Genomic DNA, 26,347 nt, shown 5'->3' with positions numbered 1-26,347 from the left:
CTGCTGCCACCACATTCTGGGTCCTTCTGCAGCTTCTGTGGAGATGTCAGGACACCAGGTTTACTACAATGCTGTGGATATACAGAACCACGATTATACCAACTCTATTGGAAGGCAGTGAAACATGGGTGCTAAGAAACACTAAAGAACAATGAATTGACATTTTCAGTTTGCATTGTTTTTGTCAGCTGCTCCATATTAAGTGGTAGGACAAGATCAGCAATGAAGATATTCATAGCCAAACCCAGCAACCATCTCTGTTAGCACTGGTTTAATTTTATCAACTTTCTTGGTATGGATATATTACTAGACCAATGAATTATGAAGTGCATTTGCCAAGGAAAGCCGCTATGCAGTCAACAATCATACTATTGCCAAAAGCTTTGAAGGTGTGCTAAGCTCACTAATGACTGAGGTAGACTGAACATCCAGACAGACCATATTAAGGACCTAGGTAGAGATCAATTCAGGTGATGCTCAATCTGCAAGGAGGTTACGTCCCTTTTGGATTTGTCTTGATGATGATGTGCATTTGGAAATGAAGAGGAGGAGACAGCAGTGTGTGACCAGCCAGCTTTCTCCATGGAGCAGTTGGAGAACCTCTGCTCTAGCAAACACTTCAGAGTCATGGGGGTTTGATGCTTGGTGCATAGAAAAGTAAATTCCAAACGCTCCAATGACTTCCTGGAGCTCACCAAGCATTCTTTGCAGTTGCCTAGTTTTTTTTAATACCTTCTTCATATACTCCCTTTTCTCATGCTCCCTATGCCCTGATCTAGGTTTCTTCATTTGTCCCATGGTCCTCTATCCCTGTTTGACTCCCCAGTACCCTTCCCTTGATCTTCCATGCTCCTCTTTCCATGATACTTCCACGCTCTGTACCTCTCCTCAACACTCAGTGCTCCTACAGATGTTTTTGTAAGTGCACCTTTCCCTCATTCATGATTCATTAACACCCAGTCATGGGCCGCAGAAAAAAGATGCTGGCTCCTTTCCTCCATGTGATTAAAAAAGAGCTGTTAGAAATTGGAAAGTGGTTCATTTACTGGAGATGGGCAGTCAGAAGATTGGGAAATGACTCACTTAGATGACTCCAACCATATGGACTTTCCAGTCACTGGGCTTCATACCAAGGCCAATGCTGTTTCTAAACCTTCTTTCTTTGTTAAATTTAAAAAAATTGTTGTTTTGTAAAATGCAAACAAATGGAAAAGAAAGTATAGAGATAAATGTGTTATGTAATGAGAGACGTTGGGGTGGGGCTGGTTCACACATGTGCTGCATAAATGTCCATATTTAGTTTTATAGATTTATGTAAGATACCAAGGGTTAATTGCTTATTTATTTTAATTAAAGTAATAATTCACTGGTGTCATGATACTAAGTGAAGGCTCCAGCTTATGTTTGTAAACATAAATCCTCTCAAAATTGTATATTACAAGGATGGAAGGTATCCAGTGTTTCATAAGTAATTGAGAAGTGCTTGGTAAAATAATTTCAGTATCTATTAACAATATATCTGTAAAAAAGTTTCCTAATGTTCTTACAGGTTTCAGAGTAACAGCCATGTTAGTCTGTATTCGCAAAAAGAAAAGGAGTACTTGTGGCACCTTAGAGACTAACCAATTTATTTGAGCATAAGCTTTCGTGAGCTACAGCTCACTTCATCGGATGCATACTGCGGAAAGTACACAAGATCTTTTTATACACACAAAGCATGAAAAAATGGGTGTTTATCATACACATTGTAAGGAGAGTGATCACTTTAGATAAACTATTACCAGCAGGAGAGTGGGGTGGGGGGAGAGAAAACCTTTTGTAGTGGTAAACACCCATTTTTTCATGCTTTGTGTGTATAAAAAGATCTTGGGTAATTTCCACAGTATGCATCCGATGAAGTGAGCAGTAGCTCACGAAAGCTTATGCTCAAATAAATTGGTTAGTCTCTAAGGTGCCACAAGTACTCCTTTTCCATGTTCTTACAGTTTTGTTTTTTACTGTAAATGATCTGAGTATTAATAAAGAAATATTCAGTGTTAGATTATTTTCTCTGTGTTGAGCATTGCAATAGTAGGTTGAGTATCATCCCTTCTACGTGGAAGTCATAGACAGCCCATACTTTACTAGTACTTTACAGTATACAATCAGTTCATGATCAATAAGCAAGTTCTACGTAAACTGCATTTCTCCATGAGAGTCTGGTCAGAGAGTTGTTCCAGAGGCCATAACTGGTCAGGTTGTTCATCGTAACCCATGGATGGAATCTGGACAGGAAAGGCAGTCTCTTAGTCATGGGGACACAGTGTGTTGTGCAATTCATTTAATCATTCATGCATGCCTGGAAGCAGCTGGATGAGCATGGGCATGACTGTAAAATAGACTTGCTTTAATAATTTTCAGATAGTGTTATTTCCTGCCAGCAGGAAGGAGGAGCCTGGTGCAGTTGTCAGAGCCCATCAGAAGCTGACATAGGAGTGAACCTCCATCTAGCCAAATAAGAGCAGGAGTATTCATGAATGATTCATAAACTGGTTTTCAAATTATAAAAAGACAGGTATGACTCATGGAGGAAAAGCTTTAGTGCCCTAAATTCTGATGTTTCTGGGATCTAGACTAGTGTCTTACTATACAAACTCACGTATGGCACTAATTAGCATATTTTTACTCATCTTGCTTCTAGTAACCACAATGTGGTATTGGTGTAATATGACACACTGTTCAAAACCTCGTGTTTGACGATATCTGTTAAACTGCCAAGTTTGGCTACACTTTTCAGCATGTTTCAGAGTAGCAGCCGTGTTAGTCTGTATTCGCAAAAAGAAAAGGAGTACTTGTGGCACCTTAGAGACTAACCAATTTATTTGAGCTTAAGCTTTCGTGAGCTACAGCTCACTTCAGCATGAATCACCAGAAAACATCTGGTTTAAAAGTAGATGCTACAATTATAGCCACAGCTGACATACTGAGCAATGCTCTTGAGATAGCCTCCTTGTTCTAATGGGTGTGTTTGCTGCTGAAGGCAAACTGACGTGAAATTGAACAATATAGGCACAAGTGCAAATTATGACACAGAAAATGCCACCAATGATCTTGTCAGTCTGCTCCCCAGACACAAAACAAATGCTGAAATAGTATTTCCAAGCGTTTGTGATTTGGCACATAGTCAAATAATCCAGAGGAGCAGGATTCACATAGAAAAAAAAAAATGCAGCATGTTAACAAGCCTCAGAGGCCTTCTGTCTCTGGACGGTCCTACAGGGAGACACCAAGGCCTGCATGTCACTGTGCTGTGCTGTGCTAGAGCCCAAGCCCTGTCTGAGATTTACCCTGTGAAAGATCAGCAATACCTGCAGCCAGGACCTAAGGGACACAGCACCTTTTATTTAGATTTTCCTTATATCAGGCTGTGGAAGGAATATTCTCAAGCCATTTTTCACTCACATTTTACCACTGGTGCAAACAAACATGGTCAATGTATTTAACAGGGCAGCAGCCATAACCTTTCACTTTGTAGCATGCCACCTCCCCTTAATGAATCATATACCTTACTCCTAACATCAATGGTAGTCTCTCTCTCACACACACACAAGACTGATGTGTCTTTAAGATAATCAAATGTCTTCATGCTGTCTTTTTCCAGAGCAACAGCTTTTGAATGGATAGGACAAGCAATTTGAAATCTCTCTGAAGTATTTGATTTCCCCCAGTAATGCAGTATTATTTTCCCCCATCTATCAGAATCTGTGCAGTTGTTACATGCTGAGAGGACTGATCAATTTTAATTTAGAGTGTAGTGTTGGCTTTTTTTAATGTGTAAGAGGTTACTGCAGTCAACTGCTTGTATGCCTCTGCCAGAATGTTCATAGACTAGGAGCCTCAGCTCTTGTCCAGGGAAATTTTTCATTCTAACCCTGAAGTATAATTATTGTGTAAGACAAATAGTAATGGATAGCGCCCAGTAACTGGGAGAACTACAGAAGATTATTATGTACCAGGTCAGTAACTTGCCAAAGACAAGGCTGGCAAAGGGTCAAGAGAAAATGTCTATTCTGGCTTTTCCACCTGCATCTGGGAGCTCAGTTAAAATACGCTATCACTCTCTCCGATAGCCCAGTGCATCTGGGTTCTGTTGAGCTGCGCTGACTCCTCACTGTATGGACTAGACCAGTGGTTCTCAAACTTTTGTAGTGGTGACCCCTTTCACACAGCAAGACCGAGTGCGACCCAGCCCCCTTATAAATTAAAAACACTTTTTAAAAATATTTAACACTATTATAAATGCTGGAGGTGACGCGAGGCTTGGGGTGGAGGCTGACAGCTCACGACCCCCCAGATAATAACTTTGCGACCCCCCTGAGGGGTAACGAGTGTTCCACTTTGTTTAGAAAATATTTTTAAAAGCCTTTTCTGACAGCGGTTTATGCATACTAGATCTTTCACAGGGGATAGATTGGAGCTAAACAAATGGTACTTTTCCAAGCTCTGCCCATGCGAATCACCAAAATCAGATGCCAGTCACAGCAGCTTGTGCAGCTATTTAAAATATAATTGTGTTACCACTTGGCTACACAAGTTCCTTAAGCTTGAATATACTCAGGCATTCTAGCAGGCTCTTTGGCCTTGTTTTCTCCTTGGTGGTGTCTCCCAAATGCTGCCTGCTTATGGTACCAAAATGAGACATCACTTGCAGTAAATTGTGTAGATCTGTGATGCTCACAATCCTGTCACATATGAGGCATGAAATAGTTAATTCAGATGCCCAATGATTATAATTTAAATCTTTACGTTGTTGACTCCTTGCTGAGATGAATAGGGTAGTTCACACCTGACTGAGCTATTAGTCTAGGCTCAATGCAGACATCTCTGCCTTGGCTGCACTCGGTTAATACTTTTTAGGCTTTCTTCACAATAATAATAGACTTACATTTTTAATAAAATCTGAAATTCTAGAGAACAAGATAGTAGTTTCAGAGAGGTGCCAGTTCAGCACAGAGACACATGTCAACTGGTTTTGAACCCTGCCCTTTAAACTACTACAGACTGAGTTACTGAGAACTAGATTTGAATTGCATTTAAACAAGTTTGCAGACAAGGTTTTCCTATATAGCAAAGTAGGTCACAGTGAATCCAGAAGGGAAAATCCTGCCCTGGTGAATAGATGTTTCAAGACTTAAACTTCTCTGCTAGAAAATATTTTCTGCATGTGTTACAAGAATGTAACACAAAATTGCTAAGGAATGCTCCACATTTAGTGTAGATTTTTCCTTTTTTTTTTTTTAAAGTATAAAAGGGTTTTTTTCCCCCCCTCGAAATCACAAACTTGCAGCAGCTCTGGGATTCAGCAGAAGCCGCGTAGCCCAGATGTGTATCATTTCTATGCTTGACTTGAAATTCTGGGAGCATGCCTCTAATTAGCTGGGTTAGGAAACAGGCTCAGACTGAGAGTTTTAAACAGGAACCAGTTTCTTCATTTTCCTCCTACTCTCCAGGCAGCCAGTGTGGGTGCTTAATAGTCACTTGATCCAATGAACCCACCCTTTATAGAAAGGAAATGACCAATCCTCCTCCAGTGAGAGACTGCTAGGTCTTTGGGATGTTATCACAAATCCCCTTGACAGCTAAACAGAAAGCAGATAATGGGATATAAATGCTTCAGCCAACAGAGAAAGAGAAAAAATTGAACAAATAATCCCTGTAAATTACACAGCTACTCAGAACTCTGATCATAACAATAGTTGTTCAAGTCTCACGTCCCCACCCCAAATTAAATACAGTTACTGTCAGAGTATAGCTGAAGCCAAAACATTTTCAAGAACACTCAGAAGGAAGACTGCATCTCCACTCTGATGCTTTTCTGTTGTGCCCAGCGACTGTAGCCCGTATGTTCCTTGTCAGTGCCTCATACATAACACATGAGGAACAAAGTCCTGGCACAATCAGGTTTCTCTTAATGTAACAACCAGGGCCATCCTTACCCACACGCAAAATACGCAGCTGCATAGGCCACGAGTTTCCTGCTCTGCGCAGCTGCCTGCCGCTCCAGCCCCTGCTCTGCCCCAGCCCCGCTCCCCTGAGCTCCGCGGCAGGGCGGGGTCTGCACTCACCGTGGCAGGAAGTGCAGCAACCGGGCCCCAGCCGCGCCGCCGGGGAGTGGTGCCCCGCAAGCCAGCCCCAGCCCCCCACGGAGGCCTGCCCCCACCCTTCGCGGGGGGGGGGGGGGCGCGTAGTGCCCAGAATTGCTAGGGACGGCCCTGTAACCGCCAACAGCAATGCTTCTCTAGGTCATTCCCTTTACTGTGATTCTTCTGTGCATGTCTTTTCCAGCGGTCCAGTCCAGATTCTTCACACTACATAGACATGTTCTCCCCGAGATCCAAAGAGCTTTTCTAATGAACTCCAGATACAGGCACCCGTGTGCACCCTGTAGGGCAGGCATCCCATTCACACGATTGGGGTGTAAAAATAGGGTTACCAATTTTGGTTGGATGTATTCCTGGAAGTTTCATTAGATGACATAATCTTTCATTAAAAATTAATCTTTAATTCCTGGAGACTCCAGGACAATCCTGGAGGGTTGGCAACTCTAAGCCAAGCAAACCCAGAGAACAAAGATCCTACTATTCATAGACCAGTGCTCTCTCCAGTTACTGTGAGTTATGTGCATGCCCAAAAATGCACAGAGTCAAATGCTGAAGTTCTTACACAGAGAAAATTCCCATTCACTTCCAAGAGACTCTTACCGGGGTAAGGACTTCACAATATGGTCCTCAGAGCACACTCACACATACACAGCATATACTCTCTCTATCACATACATGTGAATGTACACACACACACACACACAGCATAGAATTTCTCTCTGGGAAGATAGCCAACCGTATTAGTTTCCCACTGCATTTGATGATAATTATCGCCATGCAAGTAGGATTTATATGCAGTACCAGGACAATGGTGCCAAGGGCGCCATGCCCACATTCAGAAGGGGCCCTGGTGCCTGGATCGTGGCCCCGCCCCACCCTGCTGCTCTGCCCATGCTCCACCCCAAGGCCCTGTCCCCACTCGGCCTCTTCTGCCTGAAGGCCTACCTGCTGCTTTGTCCACTCCGCCCCCTTCCCCTCTCACTTCCTGCTCGCTTCTCTCCTCCTCATCCCACCATGCAAGCAGCAGGTGGAGTCTCGGGGGAAAGAGGGCCAAGTGGGGCACGGTCCAGGTGCCGGGGCCCACAAAAGATTAATCTGGCCCTGTTCATGTGATGGTTTCTTCTTATTATCTTTGGGACAGTTCAGGTTTCAGGGGCTTAAATAGTGTTGTTGTTTTTTTTTTTCATAGATCTTGCCCCTGTTGAGGCCAACTTAACTTTTCACTCAGCAGCACTGCTAAGAGAACATCCTCTTTCTAAAATGTAAAGAAACATTGCTGTGAACTAACTTTTTCAAGTGGTAGCAGAAAGGGTCATAACTCCTTTATGGCTCTTTGAAAATTAATAGCTAAAGGCAGGACTGAGACTGTTTTGAAAACAGGCTAGTGTCTAGGATAGGGTAGGGTAGGTCAGGCAGCAGAGGAAAAATTTTGCCTGCATTGTCTGCATGAATTCAGAGTGCAAAAAGTAGAGAGATTAATATAAATGAATCACTGGTGCCGTCCCTTTGGGGCTGACAGGCAGCAGGCTCTTGTTCAACAACATTTCTCTCCCTGATCAAAAGAAAGACACTGTGTCTGACAAAGACACAGGCACATTGTGTTAGAATTAGGAGCGGGGAGGGGGGTAGTTTTCTCTAGTGTCTTTTATTGTGTGCAATCCCAAATCATGTAATACAGTAGGGAGTTAGAGTCTAACAGTCCCTTGTCACTCAACAATAGGCACACATGATCAGATATTGAAGAGGCTAAAACTGAGGCCTTCTTCCAACCTCTCAGCACGTTAACTACAATAGGAATTAAGTTATACATGGAGAAGAGGGTCCTGAAGGTGGACCCTCTTCTGCATGTATAACTTAATTCCTGTTTCACATCACTCCAATTTACTGCAAGTGATGTCTCATTTTGGTACCATAAGCAGGCAGCATTTGACCCATCAGCCTAGGTAGACATAAGTCACGCCCCAGAGGGCTGGCACAGGAGGGTGTTGCAAGCAAAGCAACTAATGCAGGGATGGGGAGGAGTGTAACATAGGTGTCAGTGAAAGAAGCCCCTTTCCCTGCTTTTACGTGTTTGCACACAAAAAGCAAATATGGACTCTCAGCCTAGGTGATTTACTGTAGATTAAGGAAATATAAATACAGAGCATATCCCTTGTTCTGCAAGAGCCTCTATCTTGCAGGTCGTCATGGCCCTGGCCCTTTGCAGACAGTGGAAACTGCATGGAGATGACTTACACACACAGGTGTAACACATGGACAACAGAAGTGAAGATGCATGTACATAACTTACACCTACTTATGCTTTCATCCTGCTCCTGATCTGGCCTTCTTCTGGCTGCAACTTTATCCTGACTGACACCAATGCATAATCCCTGAGATGTATACCCATTTATCACACATAGGTGAGGGTGTAAGTTACAGGTTGGTATATGGGAGGGTCTGAGCTGGTGTAACAAACATTGATGGGTTAGAAGGTGAAATTTACACTAATGCAAGTGTCCTCTAGACACACCTGGACGGACTCAATTCTGAACTAACTGTGCTAACTCAAACCATCCTGAGGCCTTCTTTTCACTGCAGTGCTGCCTTCTGACCTCCCCTAATGCTGCTGGGCCATGGAGCTAAGCCACGGTTACCGTATTTGCAAGTATTTACAGGATGGAACCTCCCCCACCAGGATTTGAAGGGTATCCGTAATTAAATGGCAAAAATAGACATAGGGAATATCAGAGTGCGCAGGTATATGGCACCATAATAGTGATTTAAAAACTAACAGCGCAAGCATGTCTTGGCGGCAGCTGTCGGCCTGGCAATGGCAGCTTACTGGCTTGGCAGAGTGGGGACAATCACCTGGTGCAGACGTGTGACCTTTATGCACCAGGGAGCCTGCAGCACAAAGTTCCAACTTCTAACCCTGAACTTAGATGTGTTCCGAGGAAGCCCTGCCAGGCCTGAACAATCCCTGTTGGGGGAAAGAGAATGAAATCCTGGCTTCAGTGGCGTTAATGATAAAACTCCTGTTGACTTAAATGGGGCCAGGATTTCATGCAGAGAGTGGAGCCTCCCAGCTCTCAGCCAAGAGACTGAACCAGGTTGATGTTGTTCCAGCTGACCAAAATTAGCCCTATTAGACAGGAGACTTTATCCTCCAACTGTAGAAAGGCCCAGTAAATATCTGTTTCCTATGGTGTGTGGAGGTGAATGTAGCTTCATTGCCAGCTGTAGAAGTCACTTAGTGCTGGGGAAATGGAAATGTCCTGCCACCCAGCTATTGGTAGCTGGAGAGATGCAGGGAAAGGGTGTTCAGTTCAGAATGGGATGAAGAACGAGTTTTATTTGCTCAGAACTAACTCAGTCTGTGTATTACTAGTCAGAATTCAAAAGGAAAGGATATTATCTTTGTCTCAGGAGTGAGCATCCCTCCCATGATTTTGCGGACACGTGTATGATGGGTGGCATAAGCTATGTTCAGCTGTAAGGTGTGTGAGGACCTGCTTTCTCATGCCAAAAGAAAAAGGAGTACTTGTGGCACCTTAGAGACTAACCAATTTATTTGAGCATGAGCTTTCGTGAGCTACAGCTCACTTCATCAGATGCATACTGTGGAAATTGCAGAAGACATTATATACACACAGAGACCATGAAACAATACCTCCTCCCACCCCACTCTCCTGCTGGTAATAGCTTACTAAAGTGATCATCAAGTTGGGCCATTTCCAGCACAAATCCAGGTTCTCACCCTCTCCCCCCCCCACAAACTCACTCTCCTGCTGGTAATAGCCCATCCAACGTGCAAGGAGAGTGGTCACTTTGGATAGGCTATTACCAGCAGGAAAGTGAGTTTGTGTGTGTGGTTTTTGGAGGGGGGTGAGAGAGAACCTGGATTTGTGCAGGAAATGGCCCACCTTGATTATCATACACATTGTGAAGAGAGTGGTCACTTTGGATGGGCTATTACCAGCAGGAGAGTGAGTTTGTGTGTGGGGGGGGGGGGCGGAGGGTGAGAAAACCTGGATTTGTGCTGGAAATGGCCCAACTTGATGATCACTTTAGATAAGCTATTACCAGCAGGAGAGTGGGGTGGGAGGAGGTATTGTTTCATGGTCTCTGTGTGTATATAATGTCTTCTGCAGTTTCCACAGTATGCATCCGATGAAGTGAGCTGTAGCTCACGAAAGCTCATGCTCAAATAAACTGGTTAGTCTCTAAGGTGCCACAAGTACTCCTTTTCTTTTTGCAAATACAGACTAACACGGCTGTTACTCTGAAATTTCTCATGCCAGTAACCTCAATTAACCAGGCTCTTTAAAGCTGTCTGCTATTTAAACCCTGGGTGTCAGCTATGCCATAATAATCAAGCTCAAAGAGGGACCCACTTTTGAATAAACATCTCAAGATGCACCTGCCAGTTTGGTGCTGTCACCATTTTGTGATTGTAAAGTGCACATTTGCACATCTTGTAACTCAGTTTCTACCTACAGAGTGCTGTGAAAATATAAATTGCTCTATTTGAGAAGGATTGTTATTAAATTATTCTGCGTAAAGGCCTATGTGAAAATTTGGCCCTAAAACTTCAGCTTAATTGTGTAGCTGTATAGGGCTTTTGCATTGTGATGCCTATGCATATGCCAGCTACACATCTCTTCAAATATGTACCCCCTAAATAACTGCCCTTGTTTTGATATGTGTGTTTATTACTATTACAGACTGATCTGTCTCTGAAAAGACTCAGTTGTGACAGAAATGCCTAGAAGACCAAGTAGTTGTGTGAAACTCAGTGATGACTAGAATTATTTTCATCTGTTTGCTACTGGTGAGTGATTCCAATAAAGAGCATGTAGTGCACACAGAAGAATGAAGCATTCTGAAACAGTAAAAAAGACTGCAGGATACGCGCTCTTATAATTAGAGACAAGCCAATGCGGGAAAGTCATTTTCCTGTTCAGCAACCACAGCATGTTGCTTTGCAGATATTCCAGGGTTTACTGCACAAACAGTCACTCAAAATGAGATTCTAAGAGATAATGTGTTTTCTGATCCATAAAATACAATCTCTTTCTTTAAAATGTTTTTGGCAACATCTTCTCTGTCCTTGCATACCCAGTTCTCCTTTCTGTTGAGTCTGGAGGGTGCTAGTGGGGTCTGTAAGGACTCTCCAAACCATTCACATACAGCTACAGACATAGCCAGGAGTTGGGGGCTCAATGACTAAGGCTAAGATTTTGTCAGGGATATTTTTAGTAAAAGTCACAGACAGGTCACAGGCAATAAAGAAAAATTCACAGAAGCCTGTGACCTGTCCCTGACTTTTACTAAAAATATCCCTGACAAAATGGGGAGCCCAGCTGCAGGGTCCCCACACCACCTGCAGAGGTTAGGCAGCTATGGGGGCTGCTCCAAGTTCTGGGGGCTCGGAGCTCCAGAGTCCCCCGGCTTGGAGCTCCAGGGTACCCCTGCCACCCACGGTGGCCAGGAGCTTTGAAGGACCTCAGGCACCCGCGGAAGCTTGGAACTCCAGGGGCCCCACCGCCCTTGGTGGCTCAGAGCTCCGGGGTACCCCTGCCACCCGTGGTGACCATGAGCTTCAGGGTACCCCCACCGCCTACAGCGGCTTGGAGCTCCCGGGTCACCCTGCTGCTCGCTCCTGGCCTACAGGGCTGAATTCATGGAAATTGCTGGATGTCACGGATTCTGTGACTTCCGCGACCTCCATGAAAAAATCATAGCCTTATCAATGACCCATGAGTTCACTGCACCTGACTGCATTCTCTGAAGTGAGGAGGTAACTTACAAATGAAAGGAGTGTAGCGAGTTCAATATCTCCTCCAATGGTTTTTCATAAACATCAGAAAACCATCTCTGGTATCAGGTACAACTGCCAGTGATTAGTGCAGTGGAGGTGGAGCAGAAGGGGTTTTGCTGGGCAGGGTTAAGGTGCTTTGGCAGAATTGGGTATCAGGGTCAGGAATGGAGTTGCAGCAGGTCAGGAGAAAGCTGCAATAGCAGAGTTTAGGGATAGGAGTGGATAGGCTTAGGACCAGTGCAAAGTTCATATAAAGCCTGCAGCCTTCACGTCCAGGTTCATTCAGTTATATCATTCATTATTACTTAGATGGTAAGTTCTTTGGGGTAGGGACCATCTCTTTCACTCTGTATGTACAGCACTGTGCACAATGGCATCTTGAGCCATGATGGGGGCTTCTAGGCACTACCATAATAGAAATAAATAATAATTATAGTAATAAAGGTTACAGACTTTTAAAGTCTCATCCTCTCTCTCTCCTTATCAACCATGTTCCCTACTAGCCTATATCCAGGTACGACTGCTCTCTCCCTGTCTCTGGGAGTGGAGATAAATGTATCAGGGTGCTGATTAGAAAAGGGAGTAGGCTGTGCTGTCAGCTGGGCCTGGGCTGGTATAGCTGATACAGTTTCCTCATTTAATATTATTTAATTGCTAAATAAACTGATCTAATGAGTCAGTTGCTGCAATAAAATTATGTAATGTGTAATAAATCTGAACTAGTAACCTCTGGTGTTCTGTCTGCATGCACAGCAGTAACCTTCATGTTTTCCCTGGAAGAGGGAAATGAAATGCATGCAGCTTCCTTGGAGACTCAGAAGCAAGAGAAGAGGCTCTGTGCCTCAGATAGATTCATATACCACTGATATATCCTAGATGTTAGAGAGACTATGTGGACGAGGGGTTATCTTTTATTGCACCAACTTCTGTTGATGAGATAGACACGCTTTCGAGCTTATACAGACATCTAACAACAGCATCCTGGATGATCATTCTGAAAGCTGCAGACTCCCTCTTCTGAAGGGGGAAAGCACATGGGGCATACAGACCGTGGTTGTGGGGTCAGTCCTGGTTTTTAGAGCTCTTCTAAGTGTAGTCCCTGGATATACTCATTGGAGGGTTTGGGTGTTAGGGGAGCACACACATCTTTTTCCTTCTGTCTCCTCCAAAAGAATGCCAACTGTGAACATATTTAAAGTGTTCTATACAAAGTTCAAATCCCACATCCAACTTTCACTTTGCTCTGGCTTTGTTTACTTTGTGCTTAAACTCCTCAGTCAGAGAATCTCTAGCAGAAGCAAAATCCGATGATCTGGTGCGATTTGCAGGCAATCTGCTGCAGTTAAAAGTAACTGACACTTAAGACATTGAAAAACATACAGGGAGGTGTCTTCTATTGTCTCTCTATATAGTCAGAAATGGCTTCAGCCAATATTTATATAAGGGTTGATATGTCTGAAGGGCAGAGGTCAATAAAACTGCACAGGCTGTGTATAGGACCCACCAATGAGACAAGAGCATGAGGGAATTAAAATTCCCAAGAACAAGTGGCCTGATGCCCTGGGTGCAGTCTCTGAGCCAAGCAGCCGTTTTACACAAAACTAAGTATTTAGCACTGGGTTGAAAACTACTCCAACTAGAATCAGTGAGCAGTTCTGCCAGTTGAGCACTATTCAGTTTATAATTAGCATATCCAACACACTGCATATGTAATATCTCATTTGATATGCCAAAGAAGTATGAAACTATTGAACATAAATTCAGTAATAAAATTGCATCTCAGCAACCATAATAGGAAAGGATCAGATGGCTCTGTCAGTCTTACTGGGGCTGCATCTCTCTGCACTAGATCCTAAGATAACAAGCATGTGAAACCAGAGGCAATCAGGAAATAGAGGTGAGCCTACAGCAAATTCCCATGCAAATAGGAGCAGTCCTGTCTCTCCAACGTGCATCCTGCCACAAAGTCTCCAGTATAAGGTAACTCTGTGCAAATGGGGTCATACAAATAAGGCAGAAAAGAGAAAGATGTGTAACAGGTAATCAGGACAAACAGAACCCTCAGCCATGGCACCTGCATTGCATGCATATGATTCTTTGTGAATTGAACTCCAGTGTTCCTCTTCAAATTCCAGTTTAATTGAAGAGAGTTAAGACAGGTTTCAGAGTAGCAGCCGGGTTAATCTGTATCCCAAAAAGAACAGGAATACTTGTGGCACCTTAGAAACTAACCAGTTTATTTGAGCATAAGCTTGCGTGGGCTACAGCCCACTTCATCGGATGCATAGAATGGAACATATAGTAAGAAGATATATATATATATCACACACACACATACAGAGAATATGAAAAGGTGCAGTAAGAGGCTGATTAATTAAGATGAGCTATTATCAGCAGGAGAAAAAAAAAATACAACCGCATTTGCTCCAATCCATCAGACAGAGACAAACACCTACAAGATCTCTATCAAGCATTCTTACAACTACAGTACCCACCTGCTGAAGTGAAAAAACAGATTAACATAGCCAGAAGAGTACCCAGAAGTCACCTTCTACAGGACAGGCCCAACAAAGAAAATAACACAACGCCACTAGCTGTCACCTTCAGCCCCCCAATTAAAACCTCTCCAACACATCATCAAAGATCTACAACCTATCCTGAAAAATGATTCCTCACTCTCACAGATCTTGGGAGACAGACCAGTCCTCACTTACAGACAGCTCCACAATGTGAAGCAAATACTCTCCAGCAACCACACACCACACAACAAAACCATTAACCCAGAAACCTATCCTTGCAACAAAGCCCAATGCCAACTCCGTCCACTTATTCATTCAAGTGACACCATCATAGGACCTAATCACATTAGCCACGCCATCAAGGGCTCGTTCCCCTGCACATCTACCAATGTGATATGTGCCAGCAATGCCCCTGTGCCATGTACATTGGCCAAACCAGACAGTCTCTATGCAAAAGAATAAATGGACACAAACCTGACATCAGGGAATCATAACATTCAAAAACCGGTAGGAGAACACTTCAGCCTCTCTGGCCACTCAGTAACAGATTTAAAGGTGGCAATTTTGCAACAGAAAAGCTGCAAAAACAGACTCCAACGAGAAACTGCTGAGCTTGAATTAATATACAAACTAGATACAATTAACTTGGGTTTGAATAGAGACTGGGAGTGGCTGGGTCATTACACATATTGAATCTATTTCCCCATGTTAAGTACCCTCACACCTTCTTGTCAACTGTCTAAATGGGCCATCTTGATTATCACTACAAAAGTTTTTTTCTCCTGCTGATAATAGCTCATCTTAATTAGCCTCTTACTCCACCTTTTCATATTCTCTGTATGTATATATATATATCTTCTTACTATATGTTCCATTCTATGCATCCGATGAGGTGGGCTGTAGCCCACGCAAGCTTATGCTCAGATAATTTGGTTAGTCTCTAAAGTGCCACAAGTACTCCTGTTCTTTTTGAAGAGAGTTAAGGCACTGGCTTTAATGAGGATTTCCTGTTACACTGTTTGCAATGCAGTAATATGCCTAGGCAGATGGTTTAGCTGTGCCTTTGAGAGCTCACATTTGTAATTGTGATCAGCATATACCAATGATCATAATCCCACTCCAGTTGTGATAATTTGCTTCTCACACACACACTTTTCTAATCATCCACCAAAGGAGCTGCATGTGGCTAAAGAAGCAGACCAGGGCAGAAGTCCCATGGCTTCTTAAGTGGCACTGGAATATTCACCTATATAAGCTTTCTAATGCCTCAATGTGACATGTAGGGACACTGAACTTCACTCTCTTATTGGGGAAGTGGAATCAGAATCTGCTTCTGCCCACTCCCTTGTTCTCTCTGGCTCCTTGCAGCTTCAGGAACAGAGAAATGCTTCCGCTTCCCCTTCCTCTCCCCCCCCCCCCCCCCCGCTACTCTGCCTAGTCTTTACCATGCTGTCTGTGTCCCAAACTGCACATAGTTACTGAGAGTGTTAGTGAACATAGTGTTAGTGAACCAGTCTTCGCATTCTGTGCTCAGAACTGAAGAATCACCATTTGCTGCTCAAGACCATGGTTACAGTCTAAAGAAACAGAGAAAAACCTGCTTGAGCACCTACAGCTCCATATGGCCCATTTTGTGAACAGCAAGGAAGACAAATGGGTCCCACAGGCCCTTCACAAGGAGTGGCTGCTGCCTTTCCTTTAATTAATAGTGTGCCATTCTTCAGGGAAATGGCTTGGGTCTCTTGGCCAACCTGTGCACAGCCTCAAAGGTGCAGGAAAACTCATTTATGGAATATAACTGAAGCTCATCACATGAACAAGCAAGGAATCCCTGTACCTGGGCTGCTAAAGCTTTAAAGGGACTTAGTGGGAATAACAGGGGATTCCTCCTGTTTATATAACCCTAAAGCTCCCGGAGTCCCAGCAGAATAATCGTAGAAATGTAGAGATGGTGCTGACGTGAGGCAAGTTCTCACCACATAAACTGCTCACCTTGAAAAGGGCTGGAAAGAAAAGTCTCAGCATTAACCAAATTCCTGCTTCCTTGTTTTTTTAGTTATTACCTAAAAGCTGGCAAGTGCAGAGGTGTGACATAAACTGTGCTTTCCCCTGGCCCCACAGAATTGGCCTGTGAAATCACACTCTTCCAGAGATCTGATCCTACAGGCTAATGCTTGTGATGTGGAGATAAGGACATTTAGAGAAGGCCCCTGCTAGTATATTGCTAATTATGCAGTTGAGAGTTTGCCTGTGTGAGGGCTTAAGTTTTGTGCTGATGGTTTTCTAATGTTTGTACAGTGAATTAAAAGCATCTTAAGAAAACAAAGAACAACCATCCCTCATGGGTTTAAAATGCAAACTCTAGCTCATGAAGGTAGCAGGCAGTTTATTATGCTTCTGAATAAATCTAAATGGCATTCAGACCCAGTTTATGCTCTGTAGCTCTTTGCAATGACATCTGGCCAGCTGTTACAGTAGGTGGTTTGCAGTATCCTGTGAGTCACACATGAGTAAAGCTGCAGTTCCTGCACAGTACTGTAGGCGCTAAGATCCGGTATTTGCTACAGAACCGTGGGAGCAAAAACTAACAAGGGAGAATAGAAAACAGCTGGGAAATGAATTCCCTTCTGATCAGTATCCAAAGGACTACATCCATCACCTCCTACTCTGGAAAGAAAGGAGGCCCTGTGAAGACTGTGGCTTCCTCCTTTACCTGGAGTCTGCTCTTCTTTGGTTTATATTTCTCTTTTACATGTCTCTCAATTTATTTTCCATGCTGGTGACTTTAAAGACTTGGTCTTTCTTTCCTGGGGACCCGTTTTGTTAACTTGATCCCCATTGATGTTCAACTTTACAGATCAATCTATGAAGTCTGGTCTCTAGGGCTTTGTATTTTCCTTTCTTGATGCAGATGCATGGGAGAAACTTTCCCAGAATCCTCCACTTCTTAGATTCTGAGGGGCTGGAGGAACCTGATATTAGTATAGTGCTTCACCATCATTAAATTCTGATAAAGCAACAAAGGCCTTAGCAGCCTCGCTGTCTGTTTCTTGCATAAGATACCATTCCCCCACCCATAGAGGTTGTTGTTATGTTAACAGGAAACTGAAATTATTTGTTCAGAGTATCTTAAATAGCTAAATAAATGCTTCCAATTTTCCTCTGATCCCATTAGCTAATTTCATATCCCACTGGATTTGGGCTCTGCATTTCTAGGCTGGTGCATATTGCTTTCTTGATGAAGAACAAAATTTTGTATGTTCTAAAGTTACTCAGAATGCTAAAAGAAGCAATCAGACCCATTAAGGGACTTTCTGGCTCCTGCAGATTAAAGAAGTATTTATTCAGAAAGCAACATACAGGAGGTGTCTCCCTTTGTGGGTGTCATCTACATCACTGAATGCATCCAGTGAAGTGAGCTGTAGCTCACGAAAGTTTATGCTCAAATAAATTTGTTAGTCTCTAAGGTGCCACAAGTACTCCTTTTCTATCTACATCAGTGGTTCTCAGAGTCGGTCCGCTGCTTGTTCAGGGAAAGCCCCTGGCGCTCCGGACCGGTTTGTTTACCTGCCGTGTGCTCAGGTTCGGCCGATCGCGGCTCCCACTGGCCGCGGTTCGCTGGTCCAGGCCAATGGGGGCTGCGGGAAGGGTGGCCAGCACGTCCCTTGGCCCACGCCACTTCCCGCAGCCCCCATTGGCCAGTGGGAGCCGCGATCGACCGAACCTGAGGACGCGGCAGGTAAACTAACCAGTCCAGCGTGCCAGGGGCTTTCCGTGAACAAGCGGCGGACTGGCTTTGAGAACCACTGATCTACATTGTTACTGATAAGGCCTCTCCTTGAGCAATTGCTTCCTCTTTCATGGTGTAGTCAGAGTCTGGAGCCATGGAAATTATTTTAATGTCATAGTTTCAACATAATCAATTCTCAAAGATCAAATGAAAAGAGAGACTGAGCTGTGGGGAAAAAACTTACAGATTAAAACACAAATATCTGTGATAATCAATGCAAGCAGGAAAGAGAACTCTTGTTGGACTCTGACCCACTTTGAAAGCCCTGAGACGTGCACCAATTTTCTATAAGAGGCATGTTAAAAAATGTCAGTTACTGTCTAAAGCACAGACAAAAGAAAAAAGTTCATTACTGGTAGACGAAATACAGGAATTGTGATTCTGGACCAAAGCATGGGTCCATCTAGTCCAGCAGCCCTGAGTGAGCAGTCAGCCATCTTAGCACAGATTTGGGTGACAGTCTGTCTGCAAAGTGACAAATAGAGAGTCACAACCAACTGTGCCCCCTTTGCCCCTTATTGTGCCAACAAAACAGAACACATATTATAAGCAGGTCCATTTTGTTTCATAATCCAGTAAGGAGATTCACTGGAGCACAAATCTGCAGGAAATTTTCTGTGCTGATGTCACCACTTAGATCACCTGCAGTACACTGCATCTTCAAAGATCTGTACAGGCAATAACTGTTCTTTACAATGTATCTGTGAAATAGGTAAGGAATTACATAGTCCTCCTAAACTCCCAATCCTGTTCTCAGACCACCAGACAATGCTGCATCAAGTATTCAATCCTCCAGGTCTCAATCCTGCTGAAGGAGTAATGCACGCTTTTATATAATGTAATGGGTGCAAGCCACTGTCAGCTTTGCAATCAGTACACCCTCTGTACTATGGGAAGCTCACTCCTGCAGGGCATTCGCTACAGACACTGGTAATGCAGACTGGGCTGTTGCCTCTCAGACTTTCTTAAACTGAAAACATTACCTCTGAATCTTTCAAGGAAGGTGCTGAATCAGCTGCAGTGAGCAGCACCATAGAAAAGGCCAGTAGCGTTCTCACCATGCCCTTCCAACCCAGAAAAAGTTCATTTGCCTGTCACCTTTCCTCCTATAAGCCTTTGCAGGAGTCAGGGCAGCTGACACAAGCAGTGTTGTGGCTGGGTAAGGACAAGTTTCCAAAGCTGGAGAATCTCTGTGGATGAGTTGGGAGAGCTGATTGGTGGGAGGGAAAGTAACCCAAGGAAGTGCCAAAGCCTGGATAACAATATTTTAGATTAGACTGTGTCATTCTGCGTGTCAAACAGGATTGTAACTGACTGGAATACTGATTTGCAAACCCTTTTGTTCTCCTATCTGTAAGGCAGGAAATTCCTCCAGGAACTCTGGTGCCTAGATACCATGGTGACTGGTGCACTAAGTATACATATGTATTATGACCCTGGTCTGGAAAGGTGGAAATATACAAAGTTTCAAGTAGGAAATAGGTCTAGTACTCATCTTTCTGGAAGAAAAACCTGTGGAGTGGTAATATGCAGAGACCTTTGTATGGTCATCAGCACAGAGAGCATAGCAGATTCTCACCTCTGGGGTGGGCTGGCAGCCAAACAGGGCAATGAGTGTCTTTGTACCTTTGTAAATGCTCTGGGTCTATCCACAGCGCAAGTGCAATAACATCAGGGAACATGATTACGCCACAGTTTTCCCTGACCCAGTTATAGCATGGGTCCAACCTGCAGTATAGACTGAAACTCAACTATTTCACAGCCAGGCTACTGTATGGGTCATGGCCAGGCCATCGAGCTCACTCTCTTTCATACACACATTTGTTTTCCAGAAGAGCCTCTTCTGGAAGGAGGACAGCTAGATCTAAAGTACTTTAAAAAAGAAGCAGCCTCCCTGGATTCCAGCCCAACCTGAAATACAGGATCCGCTGGCAGAGGCCTGCTTGAGGTTGCACTTGTAACTGTCACACCACATGCAGCACCTTCATTTAACCACTTCACTTCCTCTTGTGTTGCCAGAATTAATTTCCAGCCAATGCAGTCAATAGAATCCTTGCCAAGCTCTGAGTCAGACAGTGAGATATGCTGCACATTTCTCTGGCCACCCAGGACTATGCCAGCTTCCTTTGGGGAGGTCCCTGCAGTTACCTCACCTTTGACCAAATGCTCAGTCTGTTACTTCTCTCCTGACTCAACCTCCTCCAAGACCAGAGATCAGGTTCTTTGCCTCAGGAGTATCCAAACATCCAGTGCAAAGCTCAGCTGGCATGGGACTGAAAATAGAGAGCAAAAAGGCAATTTAAAAATTAGCAGAATAAAATCAAAGCTGGAGTGCCAGTATGGGCAGCTAGCTGGGCCTGACCTGAGTTACCATCAGTTCAGCAAGATGGACCTGTACACTGCACTGAGTTCTCTGTCTCTTTCTACAGCAGCATCACTTGTTCCTCCCCACTCCTCTGGAAATCTGTGACATGACCCACCATACTGTGTCTCGATCAGTTGCTGGGTAACTGGAGATCCTCTCGTTATAATGCTGTGAGACTGTCAGCCAAGGTGTTAAACTTCATAATCAGTATGTTAGACTTTACCTCACTTTTCATTTCAATACAATAGGTTTTGGTCGTGGATTGAAATCCCCAGAATTCTTCTTTCAATCCGTGACTGAGTCCTCAATGAAGTGATCAGACAGCAGACTGGATTGCAGGACGTCGTTGTGGAAAGCAGGTACATAACTAGGCTCGCTGACAACTGATGAACTACAGCTGCCGCCGAGTGGTACCCACGGGTACTGAAACGACCACTCGACCGACCTCCAAAGAGATGGGAAGATTTTATCGTGAAAAGACATGGCCGCACAGGGAGAAGGAAGGCCAAGATAAGAGAAGAATGGAAGATGTGTTGTGATCGGTGCAATACACATGAGGGTTGAAGGACCGATCAAGCAAGGTGATCAAGGTGACAATAGCTTTCAATATAAAACTAAAATAATTTCTAAGTTGCGACCTATTTGATTGAGTTCATACACCATAACTTTGTTATTTTCCCTCTTATTGGACTGGTGCATAGTGTTGCATTTCAAAAACTATTTGCAGTGTTGCCATCTTTCATGATTTCATCACAAGTCTCCTAACATTTGATGCTTTTCTTTCAGTCAGAGTGCCTGGAATTCTGTACTTTTGTGAGAATATCAGATTTCATTTTTAATATATTAAGTTTCCAGCCGTCAAAGCTCAAAACTAAAGGCAACTAGGGAATCTAATATATTATATTATGGGTTTTTTTTAATCTGATGATATTTAAGTCAATCTAATGATTTTGGGGTGCCTGACTGATACTTTTGTACACTTTAAGTTCGCCCATCTCAGAGAACTTTTTTGAATCTGTGTAAGTGGATGGTTGAAAACACAAACGATGGCCAAAAGCAAACTCAACCCCACAGTGAAGGACTTAATGGTTATCTTTTATATCTTGGCTCTTTGGAAAGGGTTTCCACCTCCCATTCTTTGTCTGAGTAAACATTCTCCTTTAGGAGTGCTTCTCTGCTATCTGGAAAAACACTTTCAGGCACAATAATAAACTTGCTAACATTTATATAACAAATTCAGTTCATACTAAAAATGATAATCATATGAGCCAAGTCCTGCAGTCCTTATTCAACCAAGTATCAGTGAGCAATCCTCTGAACTCAGCTACACTAGTGCAACTCCATTGACTTAGTGGGATTCTAGCCTCAATAAGAATGAAAACAGACTGCAGTATTTGTACATAAATCTTATAAACACTTTCCTCACAGGATTATTCTTATACTGCAATTTGTGATTGCAGATATTTATATAAAAGTACACATCTCCCTAACCATCCTGCTAGCTCACCGACTAGAAAATTCTAGGGTTCTGTGGCTTGACGTTCTCTTGGTAGCAGGTGTTATTTGTGGCAGCTAATTCTGTATTTACTTGCTCTCAAAGGATATTTTGAAATTTGCAAATAGCAAATAAAAATGAACACTGCAATTCTACCCACACGCTTGCTCTGAACTAAATTGTCAGCATCATACCCCACTCTCCAGAAATCAGGATCTGCAAACATGTCTTGTGGCAGAATAAAAAGGGAACCAGATCAATGGAAGAAATGGCAACAATTGCAGTATTCCACTGATTTGCAAAAGATAGTGTTGGTAAGAGCTAAATGGCTGTTTTGTTTGACTGTGTCCATGAACTTTTGTTATTACAAATGTATGTGAATGGAGTTTTGTTCACATGAATGTTTGAGAAGGCTCATGTTTATACAAATATCTGTTTGAACAAGAGTATTCACTGTATATATGTGTGTGCTATTTACTATTCATTATTATGCTTTTAATATTTCAGCCCTCCAGTCAGGGAGCAGAAATAATATCATGTCATTTAGGTAACTAAACATCAAGTGTGAATCTAATGAAGCAAACTGTTTGAACAATTATTAGGCTATGAGCTATAGTCATACATCAAGATCCTTAAGTAACTGAATAAAATGCAACCAGCAGTGACAGTATCAGCAATCAACTTTCCTGCATTTTTTATAGAGCTTCTGGTGAGTTTCCAAACTTCAAATTTGTCCAGGTTTCAGCAATTCTAAGACAGTGGAATGTCTATGTAATTAACAGATAGATTTACTGTCATCTTCTGTGAACTGTTATTTTAGAAACTTGTCTTAGAAGCAGCAACAGTCTGTCATGCTCAGTTCCCTCACGACAGAGACTGTTTCAGAGAAGCAGAGCACGGACAATACATATAGCCTGTCTCTGAATGATCCCAGTAGTGGCAGTAGTGTCCTGCCAGTAGGGAGATCCTTGTCTATAAATTCCAGATCTTACTGAATCCCTGTCCTTTGCTCTCTGTTAAGTCAGTTGCTTATTTCTGAAATAAAGTAATTACTTTATTCATGCTGAGGAAACTGGCGGTGCCAGTTTTAATTCCACAGCTCTTCACTCTCTGGTCACTCCGTAACAGACTTAAAGGTGGCAATTTTGCAACAGAAAAGCTTCAAAAACAGACTCCAACGAGAAACTGCTGAGCTTGAATTAATTTGCAAACTAGATACCATTAAATTGGGCTTGAATAGAGACTGGGAGTGGCTGGGTCATTACACAAATTGAATCTATTTCCCCATGTTAAGTATCCTCACACCTTCTTGTCAACTGTCTGAAATGGGCCATCTTGATTATCACTACAAAACAATTTTTTTCTCCTGCTGATAATAGCTCATCTTAATTAATTAGCCTCTTAGAGTTGGTATGGCAACTTCCACCTTTTCATGTTCTCTGTATGTATATATATCTTTTTACTATGTGTTTCATTCTATGCATCTGATGAAGTGGGCTGTAGCCCATGAAAGCTTCTGCTCAAATAAATTTGTTAGTCTCTAAGGTGCCACAAGTACTCCTGTACTTTTAGAAGAGACCTTTCTAAAAGTAATAGTGCAGTTTGTTTACAGATATTTAAACATAGGACATGTCCTACCCAAACCCACATATGCACACACTGAATAGATGGAATTCAGATCCCTTGTTAGATGAGAGATTGAGCTAGGATTTGAAATGAATTTCGAGCACGATATCTGGAATTTGCAGCAGAGAGCTGGCTTCTGCAGAAATCTTTGTCTATGTCCTGATCATCTCTACCTTGATATCTATAGGTTTGAACCTGCTCCTCCCTGCCTCCTCCTATGCCCCACCAGCCTACACAAGATCCACTATAAAAGTAATCCTCCTCTCCTGCTTCTCTGGCTGCCTTTCCACTTCCTTGATTTCCTGTCTTTTACAATTTTGGATCAAAACATCCCCAACCCCATCTTCAAGGCCACACAAAGCCTCATCACTTCTGCATCTACTCTGCTTTCATCTTCCTCCTTCCTTCACTTGCCCAGTCCTCTCTCCTTTTACTGCACCTTTCATCTGCCTTCCACTCTTGGTTTTGCACCTTCCTCCATGATACTTCCTACACTTGAAGCAGTCTCCCACTTCCTGTCCAATAAGAGCCCTCTCTCTTCTCCAGGACTCCTCCCTATGGTACTCTATGCTTCCCACCAGTAAACTCTCCAAACTCTCACTGAGCTAAGCTGCTGTTCTGAGCCTTGTGTGTCTTCTAGTCTGTAAGCTTCTCATAGCAGGGAACATGCCCAGTTGTATGTAAATAATAATAACAATAAATGATTATACAAGTGACACACAGAGGTGATTTTACAAGACTAGCTCTCAGTTACGCTCTGATCCCACAGGTTGCAATGATCCTACAGGGGACAGTGTGTGGTGTACAGACCTAGCCTGACAGTTCTGCACTACACCATGTACTAAGAAGATTACTGATGAACCCAGGAAGCTGAGTAGCACATACCTCCTTCTCAGCTGCCCCGGAACCTGCATGGTGCATAATAAGCAAAAACTTCCCCTGCAAACCCCGCCACTGGCGTTTGGCAGCCACTGGTGCGCTAGGGGAAGCATAGCCTGCCCTGGCCTATTATACCTGCTGCCTATGGCAGACAGGAGGGATTTTACTCTTCATGCTAAACAGTCACATTCTGTTTTGAACATGGAGTTTTTGTAGGTACTTGGAACTCTCATATTTGTCACTAACTAGAACTGAACTGAGCAGATGGCAAAGAATGACCACATCCCTGCACTGCTGAGAGAGATATTTGGAGGTGTGGAGAAGAAAGACTAAGACCCCACTAATGTGGAAAGCTGGAGACAGGTTTCCCTCTGGCAAATGACTGCTGAAAAGCTAAAGCCCAGAAAAGTGATTAAGAGAAAGCCAAGATTAAAAATCAGAGAGAGTCAAACAGCCTTTTTCAGGGAAAGGTGCCTTTACGGATACTGTGTGGGGAGCACAGCCCCAGATTATTTAGCCTGAGAAAAGATACAAAACAAGGTTAATGATATCTATATAATACTGGATACCAGCCAGGTGGCTCATCATGGCTATTATAGATGAACAAGCCTATGGGGTTGCCTTGAGTTGAAGAATTGTTGCCTACAGTATGTTCACAAGGATCCAATTGTCAATACATGAACTTGGTGATCTTTCCTGACTAGTTCCTTTTGAAAAGACAACTGTCCCAGGAATATTTGGTCCCTACGTCTCCACTGGCACTCATGGTAAGGAGGTGCTAGTGAACTGTTGTCCATAATCCCAGGCATATGCACAAAGGGGAAGAAACTTTTAAATACTTAAGTACAACTGGAATCACAAGTTCCTGCCCCAGTTCCACATTGGGTATTATTTATACAGTTCCATAGGTGTGGATGGCACTTTACAGATATATAAAAAGAGGCAGTCCCTTCCCTGAGGAATGTACAGTCTAACTTGGATTGTTATGGACAAAAATGGGAGCTGGAGAGAAGGAAGGGACTGAAGGGCATGTAATTTAGATTGTTAGATTAGGCTCACTTATTCTTGCAAGGGTTTTCTAAGAAGTTCATGAAAGAAGATCATGGAAAATTTATAATTCTGATATAGGAGCAGAAGCATGGGCAGCACTTGGAGGCATGCTCAGTTGATTTTCCGATGTAGTTTCAACTAGACTTTTCTACTTCCTCCCTGAATCTGATGTCATTTTTCTACATGCTGTTAAACAGCTGCTACCTTTGTCTCCAGGGGAGGCTGCGTATCAGTGTAGCTGAAACAGTTCCTTTATGTCTTGTTTGTAAAGCATTTTGGGATCCTTCTGGATGAAAGGAACTATAGAAATGCAAGATATTATTTTTATTTTAAGTGATTGAATGACAGATGGCGGGTGTGACAAAGAAATAAAAGTAAATTTAGATACATAATTTAGAAATGATGCAGAATCCATCTTAGCTGAAAAGTTGTTCCTGAGATATGAGAAGAGAGTCTATGGGTGTTTGACAGAAGAGGAGATTTCCTGTTTGAGCTCTTAGGTCCTTGCTTTTTGATGTAACTTCTAATTTTTAAGTCTGAATTCTGCTGTGTCACAGAGATTTCTGTCTGAGGCAAAGATAGTTATGGGGATTTCAGAGATGTCCAAAATTTAAGAAATTACTGGGCAATTTAAAATGGGGAAAGAAGAAAATATAATTAAACTAAAGTTCAGCAGTTGC

At 43.1% G+C, this 26,347-nt stretch overlaps 2 long non-coding RNA genes across 2 annotated transcripts in view; one reads left to right on the top strand and one right to left on the bottom strand.

Moving 5' to 3' along the window:
* The window catches only part of LOC141974353 (uncharacterized), a 31,596-nt gene extending 25,507 nt beyond the window's left edge, over positions 1 to 6,089 (bottom strand). Inside the window, exon 1 of the long non-coding RNA XR_012635735.1 lies at positions 5,976 to 6,089. This is a non-coding gene — a long non-coding RNA (uncharacterized LOC141974353). The remainder of the gene's footprint in view (positions 1 to 5,975) is intronic.
* The window catches only part of LOC142000697 (uncharacterized), a 50,300-nt gene extending 29,194 nt beyond the window's left edge, over positions 1 to 21,106 (top strand). The window contains exon 3 of the long non-coding RNA XR_012642310.1: positions 20,866 to 21,106. This is a non-coding gene — a long non-coding RNA (uncharacterized LOC142000697). The remainder of the gene's footprint in view (positions 1 to 20,865) is intronic.
* The last annotated feature ends 5,241 nt before the right edge of the window (positions 21,107 to 26,347 follow it).

Source organism: Natator depressus, chromosome 18, assembly GCF_965152275.1.
Source record: "Natator depressus isolate rNatDep1 chromosome 18, rNatDep2.hap1, whole genome shotgun sequence".
Taxonomy (NCBI): Eukaryota; Metazoa; Chordata; order Testudines; family Cheloniidae; genus Natator; species Natator depressus.
This window is presented reverse-complemented; position numbering and strand designations above follow the sequence as displayed.